This window comes from Rhinopithecus roxellana, chromosome 17 (genome assembly GCF_007565055.1).
Source record: "Rhinopithecus roxellana isolate Shanxi Qingling chromosome 17, ASM756505v1, whole genome shotgun sequence".
Lineage (NCBI taxonomy): Eukaryota > Metazoa > Chordata > Mammalia > Primates > Cercopithecidae > Rhinopithecus > Rhinopithecus roxellana.
Genome location: NC_044565.1, coordinates 64,374,667 through 64,383,757, shown reverse-complemented (window position 1 = coordinate 64,383,757; position 9,091 = coordinate 64,374,667).

Genomic DNA, 9,091 nt, shown 5'->3' with positions numbered 1-9,091 from the left:
CCAATTTCTGAACAAGCGGCTCCTCAGCCAACCATTGCAAATACCTTCCCACCACCACCAGCGTTTCCAAGTTCAGACTTCTCATTCTGATCATGCTAGGAATGTAATCAAGGCCCTCTGTGGAGATAAGTTAATTATCTCCTCAGGCAATGAACACACAGGTTTGCTTTCTGACCATGTTGCCTAATGAGAGGACACCCCAGAGGAGCTGAGAGCTTGTCAGCTACCACCCCAAGGCCCTTCGTGGCATCTGGGAGCCATGGCCCAAAGTGATTCTGGCCCCTCTGTCCCAGGTTCTGCACTGCACCTGCTTCTGGTGATGCAGCACTGGACACAGAACTTGACTGGCCCTGTCCTCGTTCTCCCCGAGCCAGCCCAGCCATGCCCTGCGTTACCGGGGTTGGGCTCCTGGAGCTCCCTGGCACCTCCTGCAGCCCAGGACATCTCCCAGCACAACATGCCCCTACGGAAAGCTGATCTGGCTCTGCTGAGCCTCCCAAGATAGATAAGGAAAGAAATCGGCTTTTCTGTCCTCTGTCACCGGGCTGCCAGGGACAGCAGGGCCCAAAGACTCTAACAGAAATCACCTGCCTGTCTCCGTGTTTTAAACTTCTGCTTTAATCCAGCTCAGAGTGGGATTAGCTGCCTCAGAGACTGCTAATTGCCAGATGGCCGCTGATAGCCGACTGCAGAAGTGTGTGTGTCAGAGCCTGTCATGGGGCCTTAGGAAGTCAGATCCGAAAGGGATCTTAGAGAGCCCAGCCAACCCTTCATTTTCTCGTTATGACAATGGGCAAACTGAGGCCCAGAGGGGCAAGGTGGCTTACTCTTGGATACACAGCGAGCTTACAGCATGTGCCTGTGGATTGCATTTGCATTAGGAAGAGAAAGAAAAGAGTATTGAGAGAGCTCAATATACCCCTGGCTGATTATGCCCTGCTGCCCCTAGGGAGAGGCAGAAGCAAGAGGAAGGAGAGCTAGTTTATTGAGTATCTCTTATATTCCAGACTTGACGGCAGCTGGTTTCATGAGTAATACCTGGGTTCAAGCCCTCAATCTGACAGGGCATGTGATCTTGAGTAAATCACGTCCCCTCCGGTCAGGGGGCTGGGGGATTCTTAATACCTTACATGCAGATTGAGAAGAGTAAACTGAATCATCTTGAAAACAGTGGCTCTCATTCTTTAATGTGCACCATAATCTTTTGGAGGACTTAAAATACAGATTGCTGGGGCCCAACCTGTTTCTGATTCAGTAGGTGTGCATTAGGACCTGAGAATTTACATTTCAAATAAGCTTCCAAGAGATGCTGATGCTATCCAGCCATGGGCCACACTTAAAGGTGTATTGCTCTAAGATGCAGCCCCCCAACTCTAAAGTTAAATAGCATGAGTTGGTCCGTGAACAAGAAATACACACAAACACACACAAACACCTTTTTAAAAAGAGTAATCAAAAGAACCCGAACTAGTAAGTTAATTCCAATGGATCCAGGCTTTTATGTTTTCTTAAATTCTTCAAAAAAAACTCCAACATTAACTTATGGCAACCCAAATACAAACTCAGGTTTTGTCCTGTACCTCAAGTTCTTTCCTTGGAGAAGAATCAAGTACCATCTTACACTCAAGAAGCCTACAACCCTGAATGAGAAGAGTTCACCCACACAGTCCCACTCAGAATGAGACCCTAATGGCATCCCAGGAAAGTATCTGAAGTGCCTTTAGCACCTGGTACATCCAGACATGTGCTATAGCCCCCAGGAGGACCATAACTAGTGAGTGTACCGCTGAGATAAAGACAGGCCAGAAGCACTCACCATCATTCCTGCAGCGTGACCAGAGGTACACACACTGAAATCCCCACCTGGAACACGGCCAACATGCTAGGACATCTGCAGATTGTTTCCAGGAAACTTCTCAAACATGCATCAACCCAAATAAAGATGGGAGAAAATACACAAATATTGAAAAATCCTGGGAAAATACCTGGAGTTCTTCCAACAGCGTTTGACTCTTAATAAACTGTACTTGTCTTGCTCTGATTTGAGTGAAATTTTACATACTAGAAACTTCATCCCAAAGTTCATATGTTGATTGGAGATGGAGCCTTTAGGAGATAATTAGGATTAGATAAGGTCATCAGGGTAGGGCCCCCGTGATGGGACTGGTGGCTTTATAAGAAGAGGAAGAGAGAACAGAGCTGACATAGGCTCTTACTCTGTGGCCATGTGATGTCTTTGCTACGTTATAACACAGTAAGAAGTCCCTCAGCAGATGTAGCCCCTTGATCTTGGGCTTCCCAGCCTCCAAAACTGTAAAGAACATATTTCTTTTTAAAATAAATTAACCAGTCTGTGGTATTCTGTTATGGCAAGAGAAAATAGACTAAGACAGTACTTGTGAGACAAATATCCAAGATCAAAGCTACCTTGGAAGGGTCTTATGGAACTTGCAAAGAAAAAATTGACAGTAAGGAAGCTAAAGAGATTTGACAGGGCTCTGCCTGCCTCTCTGTTAGGATGTGTGGTGACTCGAGCTCAGGAATGACTGACGTTGGTGTCATTTTTAGCCTCTGGCCCTATCAGCAGGTCTGCTATCATTGTAGACAGAGTAAGTGATGAGGCCAAGGATACCACATGTGGAGAGATGAGATAAAAGATATAAAGACACCTTTCCCACATCCCTGTGAGGCACCCAAGGTGCTTGATCTAGGGCTAGAGCCAAGGTCTCTTGGCCAGAATGCAAACTAATGTTTGTCTGTCTCTCCAGCTCTCTCCTTCCTACCTTTCTAGGTAAGCACTGAAAGAATTTACGCTAAAAAGTAGTTCTATATAATTGTTATAAATGTAGTCACAAAACAGAATATAAATGTCATAGATAATCCTTCTGGTAGAATATACATAATGCAAAATAAATCAATTTAACAACATGAAACTTAGTAAAAAGTAATAATTTAGCAACATGCACTCCAGAGCAGAGATGGGGGATCAAGCACAGGGAAGCAGACTGGGAAAGAAAAGTAATAATAGGTATCTGAGATGGCAGAGAGTTCGTGGATTCTTGGCATTGATAATAAATGATATATAAGATTTTACTGTAATATAACCATTAACAGAATTTAAAAGGCCTTATATTCCACAGAAATTTTCAGAAATAAAATCAGAAAATATGGATCACATAACCACCCCACCCCACCCCAAAAAAGGAGCCATAAATAAGACAAAACTGAAAAATAAGATAGCAGAATTAAGACAAAGCATGCTTTCCCTAAAGACAAACCAAAGCCAAGAAAAACACAACCAAAATCATTACACAATGCTCTGAATAGATTTAACACCTCTGAAATGTATGCTTAAACATTGTTAATATGACAAAGGGACAAGGCATTTCACCCTGGAGTGATGGGAATGTTTTGCACTTACATAGAGATGAGATTGCACAACATCGTGGATGTGCTAAATGCCACTGAATTGTTCACTTCAAAATGATCGATTTTATGTTCTGGGAATTTCATCTCATAAAGAAAACACACACACACACACCCCAAAATCACTGCTCTTTGGCGATGGCACAATGTGGCTTTATAACCTTTCCCTCCTTTTCACCTCCATTCACCTTCTTATCTTTCTTCTCCACTTTCTCATTCGGGCACACACAGAACTTTTCCTCTGAGTCCTTCTATCATTCTGCATGGACCCAAGATCCTGATCCAATACAAAGACTTTGGTATCTTCACCTCAGCTTCATCTTCATTGACCTTTTCTCTGCCCCAGCCACCCACGGCCATTGTCACTGACTAGACTTGTCATCACTAAAAGTGCCACACCTCCAAGAGTCACTAAGTCAAACACTGCATGCCACAGCTCTTGACATTTCAACTGTGAAAGGAGACAGTGCAGATCCAAGAAAAGGCTTTTGTTTGTTTGGGTTTTTAATAGGAGAGAATGAGATTTTGAAGAAAAAAAAAATCCAATAGAAAGAATTGCAATCAAAGGAAGAGGATGAACACACAGGAAAGAAAAGGGAAATCAATAGTGGCGACTTTTGAAGATGGCAGGAAGAGATGGGGTCAGAAGAAAGGGTGGAGACACTGGCCTTTTGAGTTCATTAAGCCTGCAGTTTATAACTACACATCAGACTGAGAGAATGAGACCAAAGTAGTACTCAGAAAAATTTGGAGACTTGATTTTATTGCTTCAACAAGGGATGAAATACATAAGCTAAGCATCCAGCTGAAGAAGTCAGAAAAAGAGCACATTATCAGGAATTTTTTTGAAAAGAAAGACATTACAAATGAATTCTTAATAAAATCTCCCCCAGAAATGAATAATTTTAAGAGTTGACTTTTTAAGAAACAGGAAAATATATAGCTGATATAATTAATAAAACATGATTTAATCACATTTAAATCATTTATATTTAAAGTAAATATGAACCTTATATTTTAGAAATTAAATGAGTATTATTTCTACCCTAGGAATAAATTTGATAATTGCTATGAAAGTTTCTAGAAAATCTATAAATTACCACAATTGACTCAAGAATTAACCCAAGTAGCTCATTAATCAGACAACCTGAAAGAGTTGCCACAGAATATATGCCTGTACATATACATGTGCATGTGTGTATATATAATATATATTATGTATACACATATTAGGTTCTCCAATGAAACACCAATTTTATATATGTATAAATATTTATATATAAGCCTTATTTTATATAATGATAAATCTTTCTATGTATCTGTATGTATATACAATTTAAAAAGGTTTATATTCTGAAGAAATTTTGGAATGCATAAAAATGTATGTTCCATATACATACAGATACATAGAAAGATTATGAGAGATTGGCTCATGTGATTATGTAGGCTGAGAATTCCCATGATCTCTTGTTTCTAAGCTAGAGGCCCAGGAAAGCTGGTGGTGTAGTTCCAGTCCAAGCTCAAAGGCCTGAGAACCAGGGAAGCCAATGGTATAAGTTTCAGTATGAGTCTGAAGCTCGGATAACTGGGGACTGATGATGTACATCCCAGACCACATCCAAAGGCCCAAGAGCACCAATATCTGAGGACAGAAGACAGATGGTCCCGCTCGAGCAGCTCATCCTCTTCTGCCTTTTTCTTCTGTTCAACTCCTCAGTGGGTTGCACAATGCCCACCCACATTGGTGAGGACAATCTGCTGTACCCAGTCTACTTATTCAAATGCTAATCTCTTCCGGAAACACCTTCACAGGTACCTCCAGAAATAAGATTTTACCAGCTATCTGAGCATCCTTAGCTCAGTCAAGTTGATACATAAAATCAACCATCACAACATATATTTTATATGTATATGTGTGTATCTATATCAATATATACATCTTCTTTTGAGACGGAGTCTCACTCCATCACCCAGGCTGGAGTGCAGTGGCACGATCACAGCTCACTGCAGCCTTGACCTCCCAAGCTCAAGCAATACTCCTACCTCAGCCTCCCAAGTAGCTGAAACCACAGGCAATTGCCCCCACACCCGGCTACTTTTTTTTTTTTTATTGTTGTAGAAATGGGGTCTCCTTTTGTTGCTCAGACTGAAGGTATCTGTTTTTAAGCAAGCTATACCCAGGTGAAACTTTCATGTTCTCAGGGCAAAGAGAATCCCACTGCTACCCAGTCTTGCAATTCCTTATTTACAATTCTAAAATTTCAAACATTCTTTTTTCACAAAACATTTAAAGGCAAAATCTGACTAGAACTCATTTAACAGTAAAATTTGACCTGAATTTATATGAAGCTATGTATATGGTCTTTTTTCTATTATTGTTACATACTATACTTGGAAATATTAATGTGCTTTATTATGCACTCTTGTCACAGACCGCACTGGGCAAGATATGTGTTCTATAGTATATGTATGTGTGTGTGTGTGTAGTATATGTTTAGTACATGCTATTACCTTCCTAAAAACCCAAATGTTCTGATTTTGGAAACATATCTCAACCCAATGGTTGCAGGACAGGCCTTGTCAGCCTGCATAAACTGTTACAGAGCATAGACAAAAATGAAAAGTTTGTCAACTACTTTTCAGAAGTTAGCATGACCCTGATCTAAAATTTGGCAAAAGGGTTTATTCCAAAATGAAAACTGCAGTGTGACTTCATTTGACTGTAGAAGCAAAATGCTTAAATAAATGGTACTTTTCACTTCCCATCCTGGTGACAAAAAATATGATCACTGTATGGGCTTGTTTCTCCTTAAAATTTCAACAGTGCTAATGCCCAGTACCTCAGAACATGAGTGTATTTGGAGACTGAGTCTTTAAAGAAGTAATTCAGTCATAATGAGGTCATTAGGGTGAGTCCTAATGCAATATGAACAGTGTCCTTAGAGCAAAAGGAAATGTGGACCTAAGCACAGAGAAAACGCCATGTGAGGACATAGTGAGAAGGCAGTTGTATTAGTCCATTTTCACACTGCTGTGAAGAACTGCCCAAGACGGGGAAATTTACAAATGAAAGAGGTTTCCTTGACTCACAGTTCAGCATGGCTGGGGAGGCCTCAGGAAACTTACAATCACGGTGGAAGGCGAAGGGGAAGCAAGACACCATCTTCACAAGACAGCAGGAAGAAATGGCGAGCAAAAGAGGAAAAGCCCCTTATAAAACCATAGATCTCATGAGAACTCACTCACTATCACGAGAACCGCCCTTATGATTCAATGACCGCCACCTGTTCTCTCCCTTCACACCTGGGGATTGTGGGGATTACAATTCAAGATGAGCTCAGGGTAGGGAAACAGCCTAACCATATTAGTAGTTATCTACAAACCAAAGAGAGAGGGCTTGGAAGAAGCCAATCCTGCCAACATTTTGATCTCAGACTTCCAGTCTCCAAAGCTGTGAGAAAATGCATTTCTGTTGTTTAAGCCACCTGGTCTGCCATTTGTTATGGCAGCCCCTAGAAAACTAATACAATCACACTTTAACCTGCAAAATTAAAAAAAAAAAAAAACTGTTAGTACCCATCCCCCTATCATAAAAACACCTCTTTTCCTTCTCTCTGGGCACTATCTTCATGAAAACTCCAAAAATCCCAAGGACACTCACTGAGTACAAATAGTGCTGATTACTAGTTTTACAAGAAGAAAAAAGCTAGAAAATCTGATCAGTCCACCAGAGGGCCAAGTGTACTGCTGCTGTTATTCATGGTACATACACAGTGTCTCCACTGAAAGCATGTGACCCAGTAGCAGGGGTCATCCTTGTCCATGGATCAAACCTCATTGGCCCAGACAACAGCACCAGGTAGTCCAGTGTGCAAGCATGGAGTGCTTGAGGCCAGTGCTATAGAAGTTCTCAGGACACATTATTCAATATCTGAGCTCCCAGTGCTGCTATTTGACTATTCACCCCTTTCTCCATACACCGAGGCATTTTCCTTAAAACACTTGCATTGTGCCAAAGTCACTGAGCCCAGGAGGTTCCGGCCTCAGGCACACACTTTGACCTGATACCTTGTCCCATTATCTATTTCCTGGCTCCCAGAAGAAAAAAATTCTTCCTTCACTCAGCCCAAAGCCTGCCTATTCTGTCTAGAATTATTTGTATTATTTTCAGGGGGAATTTTTTTTTTTTTTTTTTTTTTTTTTTTATTTATTTATTTTTTTTTTTTTTTGAGACGAGTCTCGCCCTGTCGCCCAGGCTGGAGTGCAGCGCCACAATCCCGGCTCACTGCAAGCTCTGCCTCCTGGGGTCACGCCATTCTCCTGCCTCAGCCTCCCGAGTAGCTGGGACTACAGTCGCCCGCCACCTCGCCCGGCTAATTTTTTGTATTTTTAGTAGAGACGGGGTTTCACCGTGTTAGCCAGGATGGTCTCAATCTCCTGACCTCATGATCCACCCACCTCGGCCTCCCAAAGTGCTGGGATTACAGGCGTGAGCCACCGCGCCCGGCCTTCAGGGGAAATTTGACCTTGCAGTAGCCAAGTAAAACCTTACCACATAGAATCATGCAAAGCAAAAAGAGTATTTATTGCTCCATAACTAAGTAAGGATTGTTCTAGGAATGCAAAGAAAGTTCAATATTAGGGGAAAACTTAAAACCTCAATCTTATATCACTAAGTCAAAGGAGACAGTGTAATAAGGTTAAAAAAAATAAGAAGAAAAGGATCTTCTACCACAAGAAATAAGAAGGTTCAATTATTACCACTTAAGGATGAGATAACGCTAGATAAAAGAATCAATTGATAAATGATTAGAAATATAATATTTTTAAATAATTAAAATAATTATTTAGAAATTAACAACTTCTTTCTACGCTAATGTTAGCCAGTTAGAAAGTTGTAATGGGCAAAATATATGCCATTTACATGTTAACAAAATATGTAATATACGTAAGAATGAATTGCACATAAAATGTAAGACACCAATACAAACAAATAATTTTAAGTGGCTTCAGCTGTGCCTTTGCTCACACTTTAGAAAAGAACCTAAGATGTTCTCTGTGATGAACACTGACCTGCACTCAGGTACATCTTTCACCCACGACTGGGCAGGTCACTATTCTCATCAGACTAACAGTTTTTAGTTTTTAGTGACTGTTGCTCTATTATCCAGCCTGAGTGGCCATTTTCCAAAAGTAACATGTAACCTATAATAAAAGAACATCAAATTCACTGTTGCTCAGTGTTGAAAATAACACTATTGATGAGGGGAATAGAACAGCATCTTTCCTCCAGAGACTAATATCTTCCTTTGGACCAAACCAGACAGATAATCACGAGGCCGCATTGCAACATTTGTTCCTCCTTGGGGATTGCTTGAAGGGGCTTCACTTTGGTGCTGCAGTGGCCTATGCTGAGGAACATTATAAGGAATGACTTTATACTTGCAGCTGCGTGTACCATTTAATGTCATAGCATACACTGTTCACTGTATCACTTTGTCTATTATTATTATTATTATTATTATTATTATTTTTGAAATGGAGTTTCACTCTTGTTGCCCAGGCTGGAGGGCAGGGGCGTGATCTCGGCTCACCACAACCTCCACCTCTCAGGTTCAAGCGATTCTCCTGCCTCAGCCTCCTGAGTAGCTGGGATTACAGGCAT